Source organism: Crocuta crocuta, unplaced genomic scaffold, assembly GCF_008692635.1.
Source record: "Crocuta crocuta isolate KB4526 unplaced genomic scaffold, BGI_CrCroc_1.0 scaffold457, whole genome shotgun sequence".
NCBI classification, from domain to species: domain Eukaryota; kingdom Metazoa; phylum Chordata; class Mammalia; order Carnivora; family Hyaenidae; genus Crocuta; species Crocuta crocuta.
This window is the reverse complement of record NW_027531318.1, coordinates 1,458,646-1,484,150: the sequence shown is the minus strand read 5'-3', so window position 1 is coordinate 1,484,150 and position 25,505 is coordinate 1,458,646. Positions and strand designations below refer to the sequence as shown.

At 39.8% G+C, this 25,505-nt stretch overlaps 1 protein-coding gene across 1 annotated transcript in view; it reads left to right on the top strand.

Moving 5' to 3' along the window:
• The window catches only part of CCNY (cyclin Y), a 317,839-nt gene that overhangs the window by 11,882 nt on the left and 280,452 nt on the right, over nucleotides 1–25,505 (top strand). The window lies entirely within an intron of this gene.

The window sequence follows — 25,505 nt, the reverse complement described above, 5'->3', positions numbered from 1 at the left end:
CCCAATCACTGAATATCTTGACCTATCAACTTCTCATTGAGTACATTAGCCATTGATAATCTGCCTATTTAAATGGCCATTGATTGAACTCTTGTGCTTTGGGATATAGCTGTTATTCCAAAAGATAGCATTGAAAGTGCCACATTACACTTCTATGGGATCTGTGCTAATGGCACTTTGGAATTATTTTAGTTAAGTCATTTTAGACATAACATTTTTTTATCATTGGATCCAATTGTTGGTTATTGAGTTATCACTTCTTAGAAGAAATAGATATTGAAGAGCTGTGGGAGGAAGGAATATATTTTATAAAATGTTACAATGAAGTTCACGAGTGACCTTTGAATAGTAGGATGTTAAGTATGTTAAGAATCTGTGAGGCACCTATGTGGCTCAGTTGGTTGGGTGTCTGTCCTGATTCTTGATTTTGGCTCAGGTCATGATCTCACAATTCATGGAATCAAATCCTGAGTCAGGCTCTGTGCTATCAGCTTGGGATTCTCTCTCCCTCTCTCTCTCTGCGCCCCACCCCCACCCCCACCCCAGGCACATTTTTTCTCTTTCTCTCAATATGAAGAAATAAACATTAGCAAAAAAACCTGTAATGGACTGTTAAGGGCTTTACCAGACAGTGAGAGAGAAACATGTGAGTTTGCCAAAGAAAGATTTCAGTATAGGTTTTGTCGTTATCGAATGAACTTAAAGAACCAAATTACAGTTGTAACGGACAAGCCTGCTATTTTTGTTCGCATCAGTTTGTTGCTGTTTACATTCTTCTGTTGAGCCTCAATCTTCATAAGCTTTTTAGCAGGTATATGTCAAACATCTCTATTTCATGGTCAAGACAGGATCAGAGGTCATGGACACTAACAGCTGATTTGTCTGTTTTCCTCTGTCTTTTTTCATGGCTTGTATGGACTGCCTCATCTCGACTTATAAACAAAATCGGAAAACTTACAAAAATAAGTGCTTTGTGGTTTATCTAGGAATAATACAGAAAATATTGCTGTTCTTTTTTGGTGAAGAAAATCGATTTTGTATACTTTATTTCAACCTAAATACAATGTGAATTGTTTTTTAAAAATTATAAAATGTCATGCTATGCCAATATGTACAACACTTAAAATGCTGTCGAATTAAATATTGTGTCACCATGATTTGAGGTGGGCTGAGCAGTTCTGCACAGCAATAGAGGACTTCATGCACTCCCTGTCATAACTACTCAACTGTCATTGAAGTACACAATGTGTAAACAAATGAGGATGGCCATGTTTCAATAAAGCTTTATTTATGGACACTGAAAGTCAGCTAATTTCTGAAAGTTAGATAAATGGAGGTTAGGGTTTCTACAATACTTTTGGTTGTGGATCTCTGGGTTATTTCTATTATCGCTTATCGAACTTAGGTTTGCAGTTTTTGCACTTAAATAATTTATTTTCTTGGGGGAATTTTGCCTGTAGTGACTCCCATGTGTACTGGATCTTAACCTTGTACAGCCAGAGTTGAGAACCATTGGAATAGAGTATTGAAAGGACAATGGCAAAGCACTCAAGGTATTCCTCCCAAACCTGACTTTAAATGATGATTTCAGGATGTACAAAGGTATCATGTCACTAAAGGCCTATGATTGCCTTGAGTTAGATAATTTTCTTTCATGGTTAAGGAGAAAGTGGAGCTCTTCAGGGTATGGTGCTCTAAAGCATACAGCTTATAAGAATCAGGAACACAGAATAAGTCGTGGTGGGTTGGTCAAGGCAAGGGTTGACATGCAGCCTCAGTAGCATGTCATTGACATGCTTGCTTCTTCCCTTCACTATGAGGGATACACCTGCAAGGTACTGGCAGGAAAGGCCATCATTAGTCACATTGCAGAAGGCAGCCTTATTCTTCCTGTTTTACAAGTGTAATTATTTTTTACAATCTAAATGACATAAGCCATCCTTGGGTAACTTATGGAGCAGAAAAGATGACAGAAGTGGCTTTACATTACCTTCAGATAATTTCTTAAATGAGAAATTTAGCATGCTTCTCTTGATTACCCTGTAGGAAGACTCTACTCTATGTATTAAGTTGATTTAAAACTCTCTCATGTATGGACACAAGCACACATATTTCTTGTTCTATTTGTAAGCCATATAGAGAGGATTCTCTTGTGTAGAACTAACAATATTTCTCAGTGACAGTGAATGAATAGAACAGAATGGAACAAGAGCCCTAATGGAGATGCAATCACAAAGATTCTCCCTCCAGGCAATGGAGGGTGGGAAATCCTTGGCAGCACTATAGGTCTTAGTCAGGATTCTTGTTTCCTATTTGAGGTTTAGCAAGTATTTGTTGATTTGATTTGAATGGAATTTATTTACTTTTAAGGCTTACCTTAGAGGATGACATACTGTGAGTAACAATAGTATAGAGAACAGGCCTTTCCAGAAGAGGATCATTTCAGCCTCACCCTAGGACTTTTGGAAAGTGATTTCCTGTGTGGGTTCTGCTTACATATTCAAAATCTCCTGGTTTGGCTAGTTCTACAACTGCCAAATGAGGAATGGACCAAATGGACAATTGTGAGAGTCAGCTCATCGCCTTCCATAGCAGAGAACACTCATTTCTGCTGGGATAAACAGCCTGTGTCCAGTGTCCCCAGGCAGTGGAAGATGGGAGTGGATTTGGCCTGAATTCAGTGGGAACCAGGGGAGAGGCTCCTTTGAAGACACAGGTGTGAAAGGAAGATGATGGGGCTCCAGCTCTTATTTGTGATAGAAAAAGATGCCAAATATTGATTCTCAGAATTAAGGCCAAAGCAACTAAAAAACAAACAAACAAACCCACAACAGTTCAGGCATGACAAAGTAGACTTTGTAAGTTCCTGATTGAGTTGAGCAATGTCAGGTAAATAGTGGTGAGGCAGAATAAAGTAATTGGTTTACAAAGTTGAGAAGGTGATAGGTTAACACCTAGCTGAAGAAGTGAGAGAACCTGAGACTGTAACTGAATCACAATATTTGGCATGCTTATATGAGGTCAGGCCCGTGGTCCTTAACAGGGCAACTCATTACATTTGATGCAGTCAAGTCTGGAAGGATGTGAGGTGGGGCTGAACTCTCTATTTGACATCCAGAAGGGGATATTAAGGACAAAAACACAGTCTAAAGAGACTGAACAAGCATCAGAACCAGGATCAGATATGGCAGAAATGTTGGAAATATCACACCAAGAATTCTTTTAATCTTTGATTAATATGTTAAAGGCCTAACTAGGCAGACAACATGCAAGAACAGAAGCTAATGTAAGCAGAGAAGTGGAAATTATATTTTTAAGATTTTATTTTTAAGTAATCTCTATACCCAACATGGAGCTTGAGCTCAGAACCACAAGATCAAGAGTTGCACTCCATCCACTAAGCCAGCCAGGCACCCTGAGAGACAGAAATTTCAAGAAAGGATAAAAGAATGGTACACATGAAAAATATTGTAAAGAAATGAAAGAAGAAAGAAAGAAAGAAAGAAAAAAATGTCTTTGATGGGCTTATTAGTAGACTGGACATGGCTAAGGAAAGAATTTCTGAAGACATGGCAGTAGAAACTCCCAAAACCGAAAAGTAAAGAGAAAAAAGACTGGGGGGGAAAACCCAGAGCAGAGTATCCAAGAACTGTGGAAAAAAGGTATAGCATACTTGTAACGGGAACACCAGAAGGAAAATAAAGAGTCAAAGGAATAGCAGCAATATCTGAAACAATATTGACTGAAAATTTCCCCCAAATTAATGCCAAACACACACCACAAACCCAGAAGCTCAAAGAACCAAGCAAGATAAATGTTAAAAAAACAAAACAAACAAAAACAAAACAAAACTATACATAGGCATATCATGTACAAAGTACAGGAAAATAAAGATAAACAATCTTGAAAAGAGACACAGGAAAAATACACCTTACTTAAAAGGGAGTCTGGGTGGCTCAGTGGATTAAGTGTCTGACTTTGGCTCAGGTCATGATCTTGTGGTTCATGAGTTTGAGCCCTGTGTGGTGCTCTGTGCTGACACCTTAGAGTCTGGAGTCTGCTTCAGATTCTGAGTCTCCCTTTCTCTCTGCCATTACTCCGATTGTACTCTGTCTCTCTGCCTCTCTCTTTCTCTCTCAAAAATAAATGAATACATTTTAAAAAAAAGTTTTAAAAAGGAGCAAAAATGATGGGGCACCTGGGTGGCTCAGTTGGTTAAGCATCCAGCTCAGTGCTGACAGGTCAGAACTTCAGATTCTGTGTTTCCTTCTCTCTCTCCACCCCGCCCCCTTGCTCACACTCTGTCTCTCTCTCTCTTTCTCTCGAAAATAAAATAAGCATTAAAAAATGGGTAAAAAAAGGAGCAAAGATGAGGATTATATCTGACTTCTGCTCAGAAACCATGCAAACAAGACGAGAGTGGAATGAGCTATGTATAGTGTAGAAAGGAAAAAAATCACCAACCAAGAATTCTATACTCTGTGGAAATAGCCTTTAAAAGTGAAAGAGAAATAATAACTTTCTCAGAAAATGAACAAAAATTGAAGACATTTGTTTTTGGTAGAACTTAATTGCTAGAAATGTTAAAAGAAGTTTTTCAGAAAGGAAATGATATAGGGCATAATCTTATATCTGCATAAAGGAGCATTGGGAAGTAATTGAGTGAAGGTAAAATAAAAATAATAATAGTAACTGTATTATGTGTGTGTGTGTGTGTGTGTACACACTTATGTATGCTCATGGATAAGTGAAATGAATGACAGCATTAATGTGAGCAATGAGAGGGAAGAATTAGAAATACTTTTTTTTATTAGGTATTTGTTCTACCTGTGAGTTGGCAAAATGTTATTTGAAAGTAAATTTGGATTAGTTGCAAATGTATATTGCAAAGCCTATGACAGTCACTTTAAAAAGTTTAAAAAGTATAACTGGCTACATCAAAATAAAGAGCTTTTGCATAGCAAAGGAACCATCAACAAAATTAAAAGGCAACCTACTGAATGGGATAAGATATTTGCAAATGGCATATCTGAAAAGGGGCTAATATTCAAAATATATAAAGAACTTACATAATTTAACACACACAAAATAATCCATTTAAAAAATGGGCAGAGGACCAAAATAGACATTTTTCCAAAGAAGAAATACAGATAGCTCACAGACATATGAAAAGATATCCAATATTACTAATCATCAGGGAAATGCAAATCAAAGCCACAATGAGATATCACCTCACACTAGTCAGTATGGGTAGCATCAAAAAAGAAAAGAAATAATCAGTGTTGGGGAAGATGTGGAGTAAAGGAGACCCATCTGCTGTATTAATGGGAATGTAAATTAGTGCAAACACTGTGGAAGACAGTATGAAGATTCCTCAGGAAAATTAAAAGAGAGAACTACCATGCAATCTATTAATTCTACTACTGGGTATTTACACAAAGAAAATGAAAACACTAATTTGAAAAGACATGTGCATCTCTATGTTTATTGCAGCATTATTTACAATAGTCAAAATATGGAAGCAACCTAAGTGTCCATCAATAGATGAATAGATAAAGAAGATGTGGTACATAATTTGACAATAAACTATTAAAAAAAAAAAAGTTCATAGCAGCACTCTCCACAATAGCTAAAACATGGAAAGAGCCTAAGTGTCCATCAACAGATGAATGGATCAAGAAGATGTGGTTTATCTATACCATGGAATACTACATGGCAATGAGAAACAATGAAATCTGGCCATGTGTAGCAACATGGATGGACCTTGAGGGTGTTATGCTGAGCGAAATAAGTCAGGCAGAGAAGGACAAATATCACATGTTTGCACGTATAGGAGGATTAGGAGGAACTTGACGGAGGAACAAGGGGGAGAAGAAGGGCGGAAATGGTGGGGGAAAGGGAGAGAAGCAAACCATGAGAGACTCTTGAATGCTGACAAAAACTGAGGACTGATGGATGTGGGGGGAGGGGGGGATGGGCATGGAGGAGGACACTTGTGGGGATGAGCACTGAGTGTTATGTGGAAACTAATTTGACAATAAACTATTAAAAAAAAAAGATGTGGTACATATATATATATATGCAATGGAATATTACTCAGTGATTTAAAAAATTATATCATGCCAAATCTACAGGGTATTATGAGAAATGAAGTAAGCTGGTAAGAGAAAGATAAATATCATATGATTTTACTTATATGTGGTGTCCAAAAGCACAAAACAAATAAACATACAGAGCAGGAACAGACTCATAAATATAGAGAACAAACAGGTGTTTTTCCGAAGGAAGAGGTGTAGGGGATGGGCAAAATGGGTGAAGGAGAGTGAGAGTTACAGGCTTCCAGTTATGGAATGAAAAAGTCATGAGGATGAAAGCTACAGCATAGGGAATATAGTCAACAGTATTTTAATAGCATTGCACGGTGGCAGATGGTAGTTATATTTATGGTGAGCATAGCATAAGGTATAGAGTTCTGAAATCACTATGTTTTATACCTGAAACTAATGTAACATTGTGTTACAATGAAGCTTCAATTAAAAAAAAAGAAGTATAAAAAATAAGATAAAAACAGAGAGGGAGACAAACCATAAGAAACAGGGTTGATGTGGGTGAGGAAATGGGTGATGACCATTAAGGAGGGTACTTATTGGGATGAGCACTTGGTGTTTTATGTGAGTGATGAATCACTGGCTTTTACTCCTGAAGCCAAGACTACACTGTATGTTATCTAACGTGAGAATAATAAATAAATAAATAAACAAACAATGTAAAAATAAAAAAGAAGTATAATTGATATGTTAAGAGAAAATGAAATCATACAAAGTGTTCAGTTAAGACCATAAAAGGCATAAAAAGTGTGGAAAACAGAAATAAGCAAACAAGAGCAACAAATTAAAAAAAAAGTAACAAATATGATAGATATTAATGTAACTATATTAGGAGTTACTTTAAACATCAATGGTTTAAATAGACTGATTAAAACCAGATTATCAGAGTGGATCAAAAGCAAGAAAAGAGAAGTGGACATACCCAGCAGGAAGAAAATCAGTAAGGAAATAGTTGAATTCAGTACCATCACTTAACTGGATATACTTGATATCTATAGACTCCTCCATTCAACAACAGCAGATTACACATTCTTCTCAAGATCATGGAACATTGATCAAGATAGACCACATTCTGGGCTATAAGTGACACCTTAACAGGCTTAAGAGAATACAAATCACACAATGTCTGCTCTCAGACCACAAGTGAATTAAACCAAAAATCCATAAAAGAAAAAAAGCTGGAAAATCCGAAAATTCTTGGTGATTAAGCAACACATTTCTAAGTACATGGGTCCCAAAGAAATCTCAAGAAAAATTACAAACTAATTTGAGCTAAATAAAAATGAACATACATATTACTAAAATGTGCCATGCAGCAAAAGCAGTTCGGAGGGAAATTTTAGCATTGGAAGTGTATATTACAAGAGAAGAAAGATCTAAAATCAATAATCTAAGCTACCATCTTAAGAAGCTAGGAAAAGAATTAAATCCAAACTAGGAATAAGAAATAACAAAAATTATTTTAAAAAATAACAAATATTAGAGCAGAAATCAATGAAATTAAAAAGCGAATATTAATAGAGAAAAATCAACAAATCCAAAAAACCAGTTCTTTCAAAAGACTGATAAAAATAATAAGCCACTAGCCAGGGAATTAAGAAAAAAAGAGGGGGGCCTGGTGACTCAGTTAAGTGTCCAACTATTGATTTTGATTCTGACAGCATGGAGCCTGCTTGGGATTCTCTCTCCCTCTTTCTCTCCTCTTCCCCTGCTCACATTTTCTCTCTCTCTCTCTCAAAATAAATATATAAACTTAAAAAAAGAAAGAAGCACAAATTACTAGTATCAGAAACAAAATAAGGGCATCGCTGCAGAGTCCAAGGACGTTAAAGGATAATAAAGGAATACTATGAACCCACAAACCTGATAACCTAGATGAAATGGACCAATTCTTTTAAAAAACATTTTATTTAGGTTTATTTATTTATTTTGAGAGAGACAGAGAGCAAGCAGTTTAGGGGCAGAGAGAGAGAGAGAGAGAAAATCCCAAGCAGGCTCCACCCTGTCAGCACAGAGCTCAATGTGGGGCTTGAACTCACAAACCACAAGTTCATGACCTGAGCCGAAACCAAGAATCAGACACTTAATTGACTGAGCCACCCAGGTGCCTTTGGACCAATTCTTTAAAAGACACAGCTGCCCAAACTTAAGAAATAGACAATGAATAGGCCTGTATCAAATAAATCTAATCAATAATTAATAGCACCAGGCCCAGATGGGCTCACAGGTGGATTCTACCAAATATTTATGGAAGAAATCACACCAATACACTACAATATCTGTCAGAGGACAGAAGCAAGAGGAATTATTTCTAACTCACTCTTTGAGGCCAGGATTGCCCTAATACCAAAACCAGACAAAGACATTGCAAGAAAAAGAAAACTACAGACCAATATCTGTTGTGAACATAGATGCAAAATCTTCAACGAAGAGTAGTAAATAGACTCCAACAATGATTAATAAGAATTATACACCATGACCAAGTGGGATTTGTCCCAGGTGTGCAAGGCCAATTCAATATTTGAAAAGCATTAAGTAATCCATCACATTAACAGGCTGCAGAAGAAAAATCATGATTGCATCAACAGAGATGCCAAAACACACTGACAAAATCCAACCCCTATTCATGATAAAAATTCTCACCAAAGTAGGAATTAGAGGAACTTCCTCAACTTGATATGGTACATCTACAAAAACCTGCAACTAACATCATACTTAATATTGAGAAATTTGAAACTTTCTCACAAAGATCAGGAAACAGGCAAGGATGTCTTCTCTCACCATTGCCTTTAAGCATCATACTTTAAGCTAATGCAATAAAACAGGAAAAGGAAATAAATGGTTTACAGGTTGAGAAGGAAGAAATAACTATCTTTGTTCATAGAAGACATGATCACTATGTAGAAAATTCAAAAGAATTAACCAAAAAAAAAAAATCTCTTGGTACTAATAAGTAATTATAGCAAAGTGTCACTATAAAAGATTAATATGCAAAAGTCAATTGCTTTAATATATACCAGCAATGTAACAAGTGAAAGTTGAAGTTAAAAACACATTGCCAATTACATTAGCACCCCAAGCCAGTGAAATACTTAGGTACAAATCTATCAAAATATGTACAAGATTTATTAGAGGAAAACTACAAAACTCTGATGAAAGATATCAAAGAACTAAATAAATGTAAATATATTCCATATTCAGGGATACAAAGACTTAAAATGTCAATTCTTCTCAACTTGATCTATAGATTCAACATAATTCCAATAAAAATCCAAGCAAGTTATTTGTGGATATCCAACAAACTGATACTAAATTGTGGATGGAGAGGCAAAAAACCAATAATAGCCACCTCAATATTGAAGGAAAAGAACAAAATTAGAGGGTTGACACTACTCTATTTCAAGAATTAATATACTACATCAAGACAGTGTAGCATTACAAAAAACCATAAAATACCTAGGAATAAACCTAACCAAACATATAAGAGATCTGTATGATGAAAACTATAGAAAACTTATGAAGGAAATTGAAGAAGACACAAAGAAATGGAAAAAACATTCCATGCTCATGGATCGGAAGAATAAATATTGTTAAAATGTCATTACTACCCAAAGCAATCTACACATACAATGCAATCACAATCAAAATTGCACCAGCATTCTTCTCAAAGCTGGAACAAACTATCCTAAAATTTATATGGAACCACAAAAGATCCCAAATAGCCAAAGTAATATTGAAGAAGAAAACCAACACGGGAGGCATCACGAACCCAGACTTTAGCCTCTATTACAAAGCTGTAATCATCAAGACACTATGGTATTGGCACAAAAACAGACATATAGACCAAAGGACNATCAAAACCACTCTGAGATACCTCCTCACGCCGGTCAAAGTGGCTAAAATGAACAAATCAGGAGACTCTAGATGCTGGCGAGGATGGGGAGAAATGGGCACCCTCCTACACTGTTGCTGGGAATGTAAACTGATGCAGCCCCTCTGGTGAACAATATGGAGGTTCCTCAAAAATTAACAATAGAACTGCCGTATGACCCAGCAATTGCACTGCTAGGAATTTACCCAAGGGATGGATACAGGAGTGCTGATGCATAGGGGCACATGTACCCCAGTGTTCATAGCAGCACTCTCAACAATAGCCAAATCATACAAAGAGCCTAAGTGTCCATCAACTGATGAATGGATCCAGGAGATATGGTTTATCTATACAATGGAATACTACATGGCAATGAGAAAGAATGAAATCTGGCCATTTAGCAACGTGGATGGAACTTGAGGGTGTTATGCTGAGCGAAATAAGTCAGGCAGAGAAGGACAGATACCATATGTTTGCACGTATAGGTGGATTAGGAGGAACTTAAGGACCATGGGGGAGGAGAAGGGGAAAAATAGTTGGGGAGAAGGAGGGAGGCAAACCATGAGAGACTCTTGAATGCTGAGAACAAACTGAGAGCTGAAAGGGGTGGGGAGAGGGGCAGGGGGTGATGGGCATGGAGAAGGGCACTTGTAGGGATGAGCACTGGGTGTTATATGTAAACCAACTTGACAATAAACTATGAAAGAAAAAATAATAAAATCTAGTTTTCTGATAAAAGTATGGCTATTCCAGCTTTTCATGACCATTAGCACAATAAATGTTCTCTATCCCCTCCCTTTCAATCTGGAGATGACTTTGAGTCTAAAATGATTCTCTTATAAGCAGCATATTGATGTGTCTTGTTTTATTTTTAATTCATTCTGATACCCTATGTCTTTTGATTGAGGCATTTAGTCCATTTACATTCAGAGTGAGAATTGATAGATATGAATTTAGTGCCATTGTGAAGTTGCTATTCCTGAATATTGGCTCTCTTCCTTTCTAGTTTTTGTCACTTTTGGTCTCCCTTTCCCACTCAAAGTGCCCCTTTTAATATTTCCTGCAGAGCTGGTTTAGTGTCATAAACACCTTTAGTTTTTGCTTGTTTTGGAAACTCTTTATCTCTCCTTCTATTCTGAATAACAGCCTGACTGGATAAAGTATTCTTGGCTGCATATTTTTCCCATTTATCACTTTGAATATATCATGCCACTCTCTTCTGGCCTGCCAAGTTTCTGTGGACAAGTCTGCTGCTAATCTTATGTGTCTACCCTTGTAGGTTTGTCCCTAGCTGCTTTCATAATTCTATATCTTTGTATTTTTTATGTTTCACTATAAGTTGACCTGTTTTTGTTGATTCTGAGGAGAGTTCTCTGAACCTCTTGGCTTTGAATAACTGTTTCCTTCCCCAGATTAGGGAAGTTCTAAGCTATAATTTGTTCAAATAAAATTTCTGCCCCTTTTCCCCACTCCTCACCTGTGACTACTATAATCTGAATATTATTGCACTTTATGGAACCACTGAGTTCCTTAAGTCTATATTTGTGATCTAATAGTTTTCTAGTAGTTTTCTTTCCCTCTTCTTTTGAGCTTCATTATTTTGACAATTTTATCTTCTATATCATCCATCCATCATCCTCACTGTGATTATACCAGTTGGTTTCGCATCTCAGTTACATAGCATTTTTTAAAATTTCAGCCTGACTAGTTTTTAGGTCTTTTATCTCTGCACCAAGGACTTCTCTGGAGTTTTCTATGCTTCTTACAAGCCCAGCTAGTATTCTTATGACTGTTGTTTCAAATTCTTGTTCAGATATAATGCTTGTATCTGTTTTGAGTAAATATCTGGCTGTGATTTCTTCTTGATCTTTCTTTTGGGGAGAATTCCTGCATCTTTTCATTTTGCCTTGGTTTCTGTCTTTTACATGTTATTAGAGCTTCTTAGGTTTCCAGCTCCTGAGAGTAAAAAGGGGATCATACACTATCCAGGACCTGATGCTTCAGAGAGTGTTTCTGGTGTATGCTGTGTGCACTTGGCTATTGTTTTTTGGCTGCTCTTTCCCCCAGGTCAGTCCTTTCCAGTGTTTCTCCTTGCTTACAGTGGGGAAGTTGGACATCTAACGAGGTGTGCTTTGATTTGTTTGTTAAAATAAGCCTAATTAAAAAAATTTAAAAGCCTAATCCAAACAGACGAACAGAAAAGGAAAAGGAACAAACAGACCAACAGACAGACAAATGAAAATCTGTAAGCCTGAGGTCCTTGGGTGACTCAGTCAGTTAAGCATCGACTCTTGGTTTTGGTTCAGGTCATAGGTTTGTGGGTTCAAGCCCCACATTGGGCTTTGTGCTGAAAGTGCAGGCCCTGCTTAGGATTCCTTCTCTCCTCTCTCTGTCCCTCCTCTACCTGCATTCTTTCTCTCTCAAAATAAAATAAATAAACTTGGAAAAAAACATTATCCTGATTCCAAAGAAAAAGAAGGACAAAAATAAGTGTGATCTGAGAGAGAGAGAGAGAGAGAGAGAGAGAAAGCAAACGAACAAAAACTATAAGCCTGGTTCCAAGGGAAATAAATAAATAAATAAAAGCCTGGTCCTATTTCCACCAGAACTGAAGCTGATGCTTTGGAGCACGTGATTAGTAGACTTGGTGAATGTGGAGGGCCTGTGATGGTCTTTTGGGGGTGAGGCCCACTGCCTTGGTGCACAGTCAGACCTGCCCTAGTAAGGATGCACTCTCAGGGTGCAGGGAGGCAGGGCTTGGCATAAGCAGCTCCAGCCTTCACTGGGGGATGCTGTGCTCCTCACCGAACTCCAACCATACTGGTAGGCAAGGGAAAGATGGCGTTACACTGCTCTCTAGTCCCTAGAGAGGGGAGCTTGTGCCTGCCACTACTGAGGAAGCCCTCATAGACAAGCGAACAACTTCCCCTCTATGTCCTAGCTTCCATCAGATCCCTGTTCTCACCCTGTCTGTGCCCAAGCTGTCAACACACCCGGAGTCACAGTTCTCCTTTGTTTTACCTCTGGCACGCAGCCCAGATTGAAAACTCCAAACCTTAAAGGACCTGGCACGGTGCAGATTTGCTCCTGTCCTCCAGAGGACAGCCTCACAGTGCTGTGTCTGGTACCATTTTGTTCCAGAAAAGTAGTTGTATGGGTGCACAGGTGCTTGAAGTTTATGGTGAAGCACAACAAAAAGCAGAGACCAGGTTAGATGCCCTCTGCCTGCACTTCTGCCCTTTGCTGATGAATGGCCACTCAATGGTGCCTGCCAGGTCTTTTGTTCTTGGAGAGGCAATATACCCTCTTCCAAAAATCCTCTAGGAAGGGGAACATTTTCTACCAGTGGGACCCAGGAGAGCCTTACACCATGCTGTCCACTCCCAGGCCTCTGCCCTCCTCCCCAGGAGCACTGCTGCCCAGCTGGCTTGACTGGGGAAAACCTCAGAATTTGAGCTCCCCTTCTTGGGGAGAGTGTTTTTCTTGTGCAAACCCAATATGCAGCTCTCTCCCCCTTTCTCTCTCCTCTCTCCACCAAAGGCTACCTCTGCAGCATTATAGCTTTCCTCTCCCCCAATTCTCATAACTGCATCTCATATCAGCCATATTCTCTCCCTGTAATTGTGCAGATTGTTCTCTTAATCTTCAGATTGATTTCCTAGGTGTTCAGAATGATTTGATTTTAAGCTAGCTGTGTTCAAGGGACAAGGCAAGCCCAGGATTTCCCTGCTACTCCACTATCTCAACTCCCTCTCCCTCATGTAATTATATCTTTGTCAAAACCCATAGAATGTAGAACACTAAGAATGAACCCTAATATAATCTATGGATGGGGTAATGATGTGTTACTGTAGGTTTACTGATTGTAACAAATGTACCACTGTGTTGCAGGATGTTGATGTGAGGGAGATTGATTGTGTGTGTATGGGGATAGAAAATATCAGGGAACTCTCTGCCTGACACTCAGTTTTGCTATGAAACAAAAACCTCTCTAAAAATAAAGTTTATTAATTAAAAAAATTTTATACACTGTCAAATGCACACATCTTAAGTGTATAATTAAATCTGTTTTGATTAATGTATGTACCCATGTAATCACTACACCAAATCACAATTTAGAACATTTCCATAACCCCAGAAAGGTTTCCTGTACCCATTCCCTTAGGCAATTTTTGTTTTCATTTCTATCTCCACATATTGGTTTACTTCAGTCTTGAAGTTTATTTGAAAGGAATCATAAAGTATGTACTTTTTATGTCTACTTTCTTTCACTTAACATATATTTTTGAGATTCATCCATAGTTTTAAATATATCAGTAGTTCATTTTTTTATTGAGTAGTATTGCATTAAATAAATATAACACAATTTGTCTATTCAAATTTCTTTTGTTATTTTATTTATTTTATTTAATATTTTATTTTAGAGAGAGAGCATTAGTGGGGGAGAGGGGCAGAGGGAGAGAGAGAGAGAATCCTAAGCAAGATTCATGCCCAGCATGAAGCCCAATGCAGGGCTCAGTCTCACAACCCTGGCATCATGACCCAAGCTGAAACCAAGAGCTGGACACTCAGCCAAGGTTGGCTGGACACTCAACCAAGCTGGACACTCAACCAAGTGAGTCACCCAGGTGTCCCAATTCATTCATACTTCTTTTGATGGAAATTTGGGTTGTGTCAAGTTTCTGCTTTATATGAGATGCAATTATAATATTCTTTTTTTAAAGATTTTTTTAAAGTTTATTTATTTATTTTGAGATAGAGCATGATGAGGGAGGAACAGAGGGAGAAAGAGAGAGAGAGAGAGGGAGAGAGAGAGAGAGAGAGAGAGAGACTCCCAAGCAGGCTCTGCACTATCAGCGCACAGCCCATTTTGGGGCTCAGTCTCATGAACCATGAAATCATAAGCCACCCAGATGCCCCAACAATTATGACATTCTCACACAAGACTGTGTGGATACATAATTTCACTTCCCTTGGGTCATAGGGTAGTTCCATAAAGACTGCCCCTTGCTTTCCCATAGAAATTTTAGCATAAAATTTCAGTTACTACAGGGGTACCTGGGTGGCTCAGTCAGTTAAGTGTCTGACTTCAACTCAGGTCAGGTCTCCAACTTTGTTGGAGGTCTCGCAGTTTGTGAGTTGGAGCCTCATGTTGAGCTCTGTGCCAACAGCTCAGAGCCTGGAGTCTGCTTCAGATTCTCTCTCTGCCCCTCACCTGCTGACACTGTTTGTGTCTCTGTCTTTCTCTCAAAAATAAACAAACATTTAAAAATTTTTCAGTTACTACAAAAAGTCTACTGGGATTTTGATTTGCATTGGTTGAGTCTATTGTGACGTTCGTAGTTTTTCTCCTTTATTCTGTTTATATGGAGAATTATACTGCTTTTCAAATGTTAAGTCAATCTTGCATTCCTAGTTAGTCATGATATGTTATCTATTTTCACTTCAATTGCTAATTATTGGTAAGGATTATTGCTTCTATCTGTGTGGGGTCTGTAATTTTCTTTTCTTGTCTTATAAGTTTTTCTGCCCTTATCTCTATTCTGACAGAATTTGTGTACAATGACATTATTTTTTTTTTCCTTAACTATTTAGTAGAATTCACCAATTCATTCACTGGCCTAGAGTTTTCCTTATGGGAAAATTCTTGATTACCAAATTCAATTTAATTAGTAGATATACAGTTGTTCAGGTCATCTTCTTTTTGGTAAATTGTGTTTTTCAAATAATTTGCTCACTTCGTCTAAACTGTTGAATTTATAGTTTTCATGATCTGTCTTACTAAAGGTTATCAACTTGTTTGACTTTGTCAAGGAATCAATTTTTGGCTTTGTTAATTTTCCCTATTTGTTTGCTTTCCATTTCATTGATTTCTGAGTTTTATTTCCTTACCTTGGATTTAACTTGTTCTTTTTTACCGGAGAAGCCTCTATGTTGCAACCTTAGATCACTGATATTTAAACATTTTTTTTCTTATTGCACTAAATGCTATGCATTTTAAAGTATCGATTTCCCTCTAAGGAAGTACTGCTTTGGCTGCATACCATAAAATTTAATTTGTTGTATATTTATTATCACTTAATTAGAAATATTTTCTAACTTCCTTGTGATTTATTCTTTTACTCATAAGTTATTTAAAGTGTGCTGCTTCCTTTTCAAATATTTGGGGCTTTTCTTCATATCTTAATTAAATGAACTCTAATTTAATTGGGCTGTTATATAATATATGCTGTAATATTTCACTTTTTTGAAATAATAAGACTTAATCTATGGTTCATTATGTGTCTACTTTCATGAACGCTCCACTGTACTTAAAAGGAATATATATCTTTGTAGTTGTTGGGTATAGTGTTGTATATGTCTGTTTGGTCAAAGTAGTTGACAATATTGTTTAAATCTTCTTTCACATTAATTTTTCCCTTCCTTTTAAAAAGTCTAATTTTAAATCTGTAGCTGTAATGACTTACTAACTTCAGTCACATACACATATAGACTTCACAGCTGCTCGCCCACAAAGACCTTTATGCTAGGGAAACCCACCCAAGAATCATGCTCCTGTGAAGCCATGAAGGCAACATGAACTGGTTTTGAGGATTGTTCCTCAGTCCCTAGTTCCTCACAACTCCCGCTAACCTACTTTCCATTACAGCATAGAACTTTTGTATCTAAAATCCAGTCTCAGGGCACCTGGGTGGCTCATTCAGTTAAGCGGCAGACTTCAGCTCAGGTCATCATCTTCCGGTTCTTGAGTTCAAGCCCCGCATTGGGCTCTCTGCTGTCAGCACAGAGCTCACTTCAGATCCTCTGTCCTCATCTCTCTCTACCCTTCCCCCTACTCATACCTTCTCTCAAAAATAAATAAACACTGGGGTGCCTGGGTGGCTCAGTTGGTTAAGCATCTGACTTCAGCTCAGGTTATGATCTCACGGTTCGTGGGTTCGAGCCCCGCATCGGGCTCTGTTCTGACAGCTCAGAGCCTGGAGCCTGCTTCAGATTCTGTGTCTCCCTTTCTCTCTGACCCTCCCCTAATCACGCTGTTTCTCTCTCTCAGAAATAAATAAAAAACATTAAAAAATGTAAAAAAAATAAATAAAATTAAAATAAAGTAAAATAAAATAAAATCCAGTCTCTACCCAATGATTTGGTGATTAGCCTTATGGTTCCCAGTATTTGCCCTTCATTCTACCACATGGATTCTGGCTTAAGGCACTCCTTCAGTTCCTAAGGGGGAGTCAAGCAACTTGTCAAAGGCCACCTGCATGAATATCAATGAAGAATTTTAAAGCATTGCTCAAATCCTTTCAGATTCATGCTGTAAGACCTACCTATGAGCCCATACCTAAAGCATCTTAGGAGAATTTATGTGCCAGTCATTTAAAAGATACTGCCTGATTCCCATGCTGAGAACATGAGACTGATAGATTTCTCTTGTTTTAATAATTTAATAAATTATTAATGAAGCTATGCCTTCTCTAACTGATAACAAACTATCAAAATATAGTATCAACGTAGACATTACCGCCGAAGCTGTCAAGCATTGAACAACAGATTTGGCCTGAGGGAAGGCTGAGAAAATTCAAGCTGAATATCAAGAGGAAGCAGTTTTATAGCATAAGGTCATACATGAATGCCTTGGCAACAGCTAAGCATTCCTTTGATTCTTTTATTAGATTGGCTAGCTGTTCCCTACAAAAAGCAGGGCCTTGAATAAAAGGGCCCCAGAAGTTTGGCTGTAATGAAAAGGAATAAAAGGGAAGTTACCAGAATGTGCTGTTTGGTCCAAGGTAGGGGGCTCTTTTTAGTAATAAGGCCCCATACATACCAAAAAGTAAGAAGGAAGCTGAAGAAAGACAGGTGGTCCTAAAGATGTCTCCTGTCTCCTGGTGCTGGCTAGGGAAGTGTTTCTTTTTCATTTTTTCTTCTTCTTTTTTTTTTTAAATGTTTTTAATTTATTTCTGAGAGAGAGACAGCGTGAGCAGAGGAGGGGCAGAGAGAGGGGGAGACACAGAATCTGAAGCAGCTCCAGACTCTGAGCCGTCAGCACAGAGCCCAACGCGGGGCTCGAACCCACAACCCGTGAGATTATGACCTGAGCCAAAGTCTGACGCCTAACCGACTGAGCCACCCAGGCGCCCCTAGGGGAGTGTTTCTAAGAGTGGTGTCAACATCTCGTGGAAGCTTGCTAGAAACAAACATTTTTAGGCCCCATTCCAGATTTCTTGAATCAAAGTCTAGGGGAAAGACAGCAATCTGTAATTTACCAAGCTGTACAGGTGGTCCTCATGTACAGCGAGTGTGAGAACCATAGGGGGAAAGCCAGTCCTGGGTGGGCTGCTGAGGGGCCACTGCAAGGGTGACTTTAATGACTGTCACCACCACCACCAGGCACCTGCACAACTCGCCTGTGCTTCTTCTGGAATTATGTTTAGATTTGGCCTCCTCTATTGCATATATACACTCTAAGAAGCATTGAAGTAAAGAAGCTATAAAAAGTTAAATTTATTTTTTCATAAGATAATTCTCCACTCACATTAGAGCAGTATTCTGTTTCTTGTAAATAGAAGGAAATTCAATTAATAGTTGTTGAATGAATGAATGATGAGTGCTTGGGAGTACCTACAGTCGAGTATACTGAACCTGGCCAAAGGCGTTAAATAAGCAGATATTTCTTTTTTTTTTTTTTAATTTTTTCCCTTTCTAACGTTTTTTATTTATTTCTGAGAGAGAGAGACAGAGACAGAGACAGAGAATGCATGAGCAGGGTAGTGTCAGAGAGAGAGGGAGACAGAATTGGAAACAGGCTCCAGGCTCTGAACTAGCTGTCAGCACAGAGTCTGATGTGGGACTGGAACCCACAAACCGGGAGATTATGACCTGAGCCAAAGTCGGATGCCCAACCAACTGAGCCACCCAGGCGCCCCCACAAGCAGATATTTCTATGAAAATATCTTTTCTAAGAAAATTATCAGTTATTTTTTCCCGTGTCAGTTTATCTTTTCTCCTGGTATTGCCAAATGAATAAAATTAGCATTATTCCTATCATCTAAGAGTGCATGGTTTTCTTGCATTTTTTTTTGTGAGTAAATAACAGGCTAGTAAAAAAGCCAACACAGAATGAGACACTGAAAAAAATGCTCCTTCCAAGAAATGCAATTACACCAATTAAAATGCATTGAAATAACCACTTTCTAGCCACCTGGCACCTACTATCATTTATACTGTGATTTCATATTTCTCGGATTCCCATATGTGTGGTACTGTCATTGGCAGGGTGAAAATGACCCACAGGATATTACAAAGCTAATAAAGAATAATTCCCTTGAAGAGTAATGAAGATAAGCGTCGTTCTCAATAGCAACAATCTCAGAGCTTTATCTGGGATAACTTTCATTATCGTTTCCTTAAAGAAACAGTTTTGAGATATAATTTACATACCATAAAATTCATCATTTTAAAGTGTGTGATTCTATGGGTTTTTAAAAGTAATTTGTGCAACCATCACCACAATCTAATTTTACATTAATTTTAATACTCAACCGTCCAACACACACAATAGTGTTATACCAGTTATCACTCAATCCCCAACTGCTAATCTACTTTCTGTCTCTATAGATTTGCTTATTTTTATTCTCTCTCTCTCTCTCTCTCAGTGTGTGTGTGTGTGTATGTACTGTTGCTGTTTTATTTGTTTTCTAGGTAGTGATGGTTAATACATACTGAGAGTTATATGCCAGTCATTATTTTGAGCACTGTATACATATCAGCTCATTTAATTCTCAAACAAATCCTATGAGGTAGGTGCATGGTCTACAACTGTGGGTCTGTCATGAAGTAGAAACATGAAGACAAGTCACTCTTGCTCCAAGTCCCCAAGTTAGTGTCGAGTAAATCCACAGGCAGTGTTCCAGGGCTGGGTTAAAGGTTTAATGCCACAAGGCTTCCTAGACCCTATAGTGATGGCAGGTTAGTGTGAGAACTTCTGTGTCCCTTGAAAAGTAAGATTCCTATCAGTTGATCTGCTGGGTGCTTTTCTGTCCATCCAACCTGTCCTTAGAGCCTCTGCCTCTTCTAGCCAGACCCCTGTCCTCAGGAGTTTGAGCTTCCCTCTCAGTCACCTAACTCTTTTAGCCTTAAGCCAGTGGCCCTTCAACCCTAGGGGGATTTCCAGTCCTCACTGCCTGCATGTTGTCTCCCTCTGTACCTTCTGGGTTCCCCAGTCCATCCTTATAATTACTCCCTGGCTTACACTCTGCTCACATGCCCCTCTCTCCTTCTGTTGTTATCCCTATCCTGGTAAAATAATAATAATAATAAAAAATACCAACTTGCATCCAGGCCACTGAATATGGAGAAAAACACAAACTCATGCTGACCTAAAACTATGTCATGGACTAAAACTGTGTTGCCTGGAAGTCCATGTTTTCCAGGCCACTCTGCCCAGCACTCCCCTAAATGTGCATCTTGCCTTCATTCTCTGTCCTCAAGTCTCCAAAGCCACTGCCTCCTCGTTCTCAGCCGCTCAGGCAGCTTGCTGGCACCCTCTGGCCTGGCCTGGGTCCAATCCCGCATGGTGTGTCTGTGCTCCCTTATGAAGGCTTGGTGTTGACCACTCCTTGCCCCAACCATATGACCCACTGCATTTGACAGACACAGGTTACAATGAGCAGCTCTGGCTCAGGGTTACCTGACGTTCTGTGGTTAGATATATCAACTCTCACAGGGCCAATTGCCTGATAGGAGCTTCCTTATTTGAAGTGGTAAACCAGCCTTTTTTCAGAACCTGAGGGGGCGGCGGGAAGGGTGGTGTTCTCTTACCCAGCTTGCCGCAAACTTCCACAGCATTGTTTCCCAGCACAGATACCTTTAGTATATACTGTCTGCTGGGGCAGAGGGCCCAGCAACATGACTACTTACACCATGACTGCTCTCGCCTCAGGGCCCTTTTTTGCTCTGGGCCCCATCTGGCAGCCTTCCGTGTTATCTGCCAAATGGGATAGAGCAGTATTCCCAAGTGTGAAATATGCCATCTCCAGACCCTGAGAGGCTGACCACACACTGTGCCTTTCTCTTAGTGATGGGATATCAGCTTGGCCCAGCACTCTGGAGCTCTGACCACCTCACTGCAATGTCACAGGCTCCTAAACCTTGATGGCTTACCTCCCATCCCCTAGACTGGTTGTGTCTTCACTTATTCCTTTAGTATTATTAGCACCATGCAATCAATATAGTGGACCAATGTCTTACTCTGTGGAATGTCCAAGTCCCTTTTAGCAATAAGGTAACAGAAGACAGGGGAGCTAACATCATAGTACTGGGGAAAGAGTAAAATGTGTATTGTTTCCTATCTATGTGAATGTTCATTGCTTGTAATCCTTCTTTCTGATAGGGATGGAAAAGAACACATTTGCCAGACAGTGGTCATATACGTATGAACCAAAGGTTGGGTTAATGTGCTGTGGCAAAGATGCCGCATCCAGCACAGCAGTTGCCATTGGGGCTACTCCTTGGTTATGGACCACAGTTCCTTGTTACCTGCCATGATCTATCCAGCTTTTGTAGGAGCCAAATAGACCTCTAGCTCTTCATTCTTTAAGGGTTTGAAGGTGGTATTGATTTTGAGGCATTGTTTTTGATTTACCATCCTGTCTGAGGAAGGAAAGAGTTGCAGAAGTTTCCACTTGGCCTTCCCACTGCAAAAGCTCTTATCTTACATGGGTGAGGATTCTGCCAACTAAAAGGCATGCCCAGTTTTGTTGCTCATTTGGGGCTGCAGAAGGGACCAATGTGTAGGCCTGTGGACTGAGTCAGTTCACTGTGATCTGGGCGTGGACCAGGATTCCACTGACTTTCTGGTCCCACCCACTTCCAGTATAGCAGGGAAGGTTTTGTGGTATTTTGGATCCCCAGGAAACAATGTCAATTCAGACTGCCCAATAATCCTCAAAAAGTCTAAGCATTCCCCTTTCTCCAATGCATGATCACCTGTGTAAGCAGCCATAGTTCTTTGTGGAAGTACTGAGGAATCACTATTGCATATACTTGTCATGCTTTTGCAGACTCTGGTTTCCCCTTCAGTCAGTAAGATCTGGATCTAAGAACAGGCTCAGGTCCAGAAAGTGGGCAAAGGATCAATGACTCTAATTTTTATTTATTTATTTATTTTTTTAAAAAAATATTTTTATTTATTTCTAGGAGAGAGAGAGAGAGACAGCGTGAGCAGGGGAGGGTCAGAGAGAGAGGGAGTCACAGACTGAAACAGGCTCCAGGCTCTGAGCTGGCAGTCAGCACAGAGCCCGACGCGGGGCTCGAACCCATGAACCGCGAGATCATGACCCAAGCGAAAGTTGGACGCTCAACCAACTAAGCCACCCAGGTGCCCCGACTCTAATTTTTAAAAAAATATGTTCTATTAGCCCTCTTCCTGGTTCTCTGTATGGAGACTCCCCTAGCTGCTACTCCAACTTGTCTTCACTCACCTTGATTTTAATGGTTAAATACTGTCACATGCATTAATCCTTTTGGACAGTTGTAATCCTTGTCGCTGTGTCAAGGAGCCCAGATGTGAAGGGTATCTCCTTTCATCGATGCCAGCCTACAGAGGACACTCACTACTGAGCTCCTCACAACTCTCACCTCCCCCACCAGCAGTCCTGCCCCATCACTCTCCTAAATAGTGTCTTCCAGGCCCTGACTTGGAACATGGCTTTGTGAGACACGCCTTCCTTTTATGTGGCCCAGCACATTTTTCAAGTTTCCTAGAGTTATCGTCACAGTCTCAACATCCACCAGTGTGTTAAATCGTGCATCACCAGAGTGGATAACTCTTACCCAACCTCATGTTCAGTTGCTCTGTATCCAGCACCCTGGGGATTGCATTCCATGTGTATTCCCCCAGCTCCTGCAGGCATGTATTAGTTGTATTCTGCAGCTCCTTTCGTGTATAGTCCTTTACTTCCTTTGGTAGGCTCCGGACATCCTCAGATGGGCTACACTGGGGCTGGACCCCTGTGGTGGTCTGGCTGCCAAGAGAGGAGATGGGGGTAATATTTAGGGTTGATAGCATGGTATTGCAAAGCATTTGCCTCATTTGAGGCTTCTACAAGATCTTTAAGCAAAGGGAGGGTACTATTTTTTTTTTTTAACAAGGGGAAATCGATCAATTCTGCAGGCCCAGTGGCTTCAAGGTTCTCAATTGCATCTATACAGATAATCCCATTCCACGTTTTAGGGGTTCCACTCCTTTCCTATTAGACCCTAACCCTGTACAGAGATCTGATGGGGCTGAGAATTCAACCTTTTCTGAGCGCTGCTACTGCTAAGATTAAGCCCTGAACCCCATCCTCCTTTTTATCAGCTCTCCAGGTATAGATTAGGATTTCCTTAAACATTGCTAAGAGACCCGATAACTCTCATGTTTTGCCCTGAATTGGTGAGGAAGCAGTCTTCCTGAACACCTGTCATTATTTCTTCTCAATCAACCCATATGCTTAGCAACAACGACCCAATTCCATAGTCTTTATCATTTCCCTCTTGCCTCTTGAGGGTCAGAGGTATTACACCAGCCACTGTAACCTATTCCACTCATATCCCATATTTCACTGTGGGTGAAAGTTTTGGCAATTGAACTGCTACAGCATTCCATGACCTGTCCACACTGCACAACTACTGGTGATGGAGTCCTGGCTGCTAGCCTGCCAGCAAGGGATCCAACTCAAAAATCCCATTTTAGAGTCTACTTCCTAGGAGCACCCCGATCTTTAGATTATTCCCAGGAAACAGAGAGATATGGAACATTGTATGCTCGACGTTTGTTGGGAAATGCTCTTGAGAGACATATGCAGAGAAGTGAGGTAGACACAACACAGCAGAGAGAGAAGCTGACTTATAATGCAGCTGCAGCTAAGTCACCTCTACAGGGTGCTCTGGGATGAAGCATATACCTTTGTGTCCCTGGGTACGCTAGTCTTCAGAAGGGAAGTAGCCTTGGACAAGGCAGTGCCCTGTGGCGGAGGGCATTTCCCGGTGAAGGACATGGCTCTAAGCCTATACTGCCAGCAGTTGTGGGTGAGTGTGTCTGTCCTAGAGAGAGGATCTAGGCAGACCTATTATACCTGATCACTCCAGCAATCCTACTTCTCTCTCATTTCAGCTCACTGTCTCTCTGTTGTCTCATCCTCGTCAGCATACAATTCTGCTGGTAATGTCTTCCATTGAAGAAATAACCCTCTGTTATGGGCTGGGCTCAGAGGAGCTTGAGGGAGCTGAGCCTCCAGGTATTGCGATAGTGGTCAAAACAAGCCAAAATGAAAGCGAGAGTCAAGACTTTAATCACTTAAAGCAATTGTGTAAAGCAGGAAGCTAAATTGGAGAAAATACCGACTCTTTTCTGCCTTGATCTAGTTTCCCTCACAGAACTGCCTCTCAGTCAACGGTCAGTTGATTAGGGTTGGCTAATCCCTCTCACTGTCTCATTGCTGAAAGACCCCAGGGTTTTCTGGACCCTCAGGCTGGGGAGAGGGAAAAGAAGTACTGGAAATGGAAAAGAACTGAGTACTGAGTCAGGGTGCAGAGGCTGTGTCTAAGGGATCCCTTCCTTTCTCCACAAGAAGATGCACCTGAGGAAGGCTTCAAGGGCCTCAGAGAAGAGGCTTTAAAACAAATTATTGTCAAGTTAGCTAACAGTATAGTCCTGGCTTCCGGAGTTAATTCCATGATTCATCACTTAACATACAGCACCCAGTGCCCATCCCAACAAGTGCCCTCCTCAAAGCCCATCACTCATTTCTCCCATCCCCCTCAACCCTCAGTTTATTCTCTATATTCAAGAATCTTTTATGGTTTGACTCCTCTCTGTGTCTTATTTTTCCTGCCCTTCTCCTATGGTCTTCTGTTAAGTTTCTCAAATTCCACATATGAGTGAAATCATATGATATCTGTCTTTCTCTGACTGACTTATTTCACTTAGCATAATACCCTCCAGTTCCATCCACATTGTTGCAAATGGCAAGATTTCATTCTTTTTCATGGCCAAGTAGTATCCCTCTGTGTGTGTGTGTGTGTGTGTGTGTGTGTACCACATCTTATTTATCCATTCATCAGTTGATAGACATTGGGACTCTTTCCATAATTTGGCTATTGTTGAAAGCACTGCTATAGATGTTGTGGTACATGTGCCCCTTCAAACCAGCACTCTTGTATCCTTTGGATAAATTGCTAGTAGTGTTATTTCTGGGTCATAGAGTAATTCTATTTTTAATTTTTTTGAGGAACCTCCATACGGTTTTACAGAGTGGCCAGAGTGCACCAGTTTACTTTCCCACCAGCAGTGCAAGAGTGTTCCCCAAAAAAGAGGCTTCTGTTGGTGGTGTGTGGATCAGACTGCAAATGTGTGTAAGAGCAAGGTTGGCCAGAGTAATCTGAGTCCTTAACTGCAACTCCCTTCAAAGGCTGTGGCGCACTGGCTGCGCACAAGTCTGTGCACCTTACAGCTTTCCCCTGTAAGGTCTGCCAGGGAAGGCCTTTGAAAT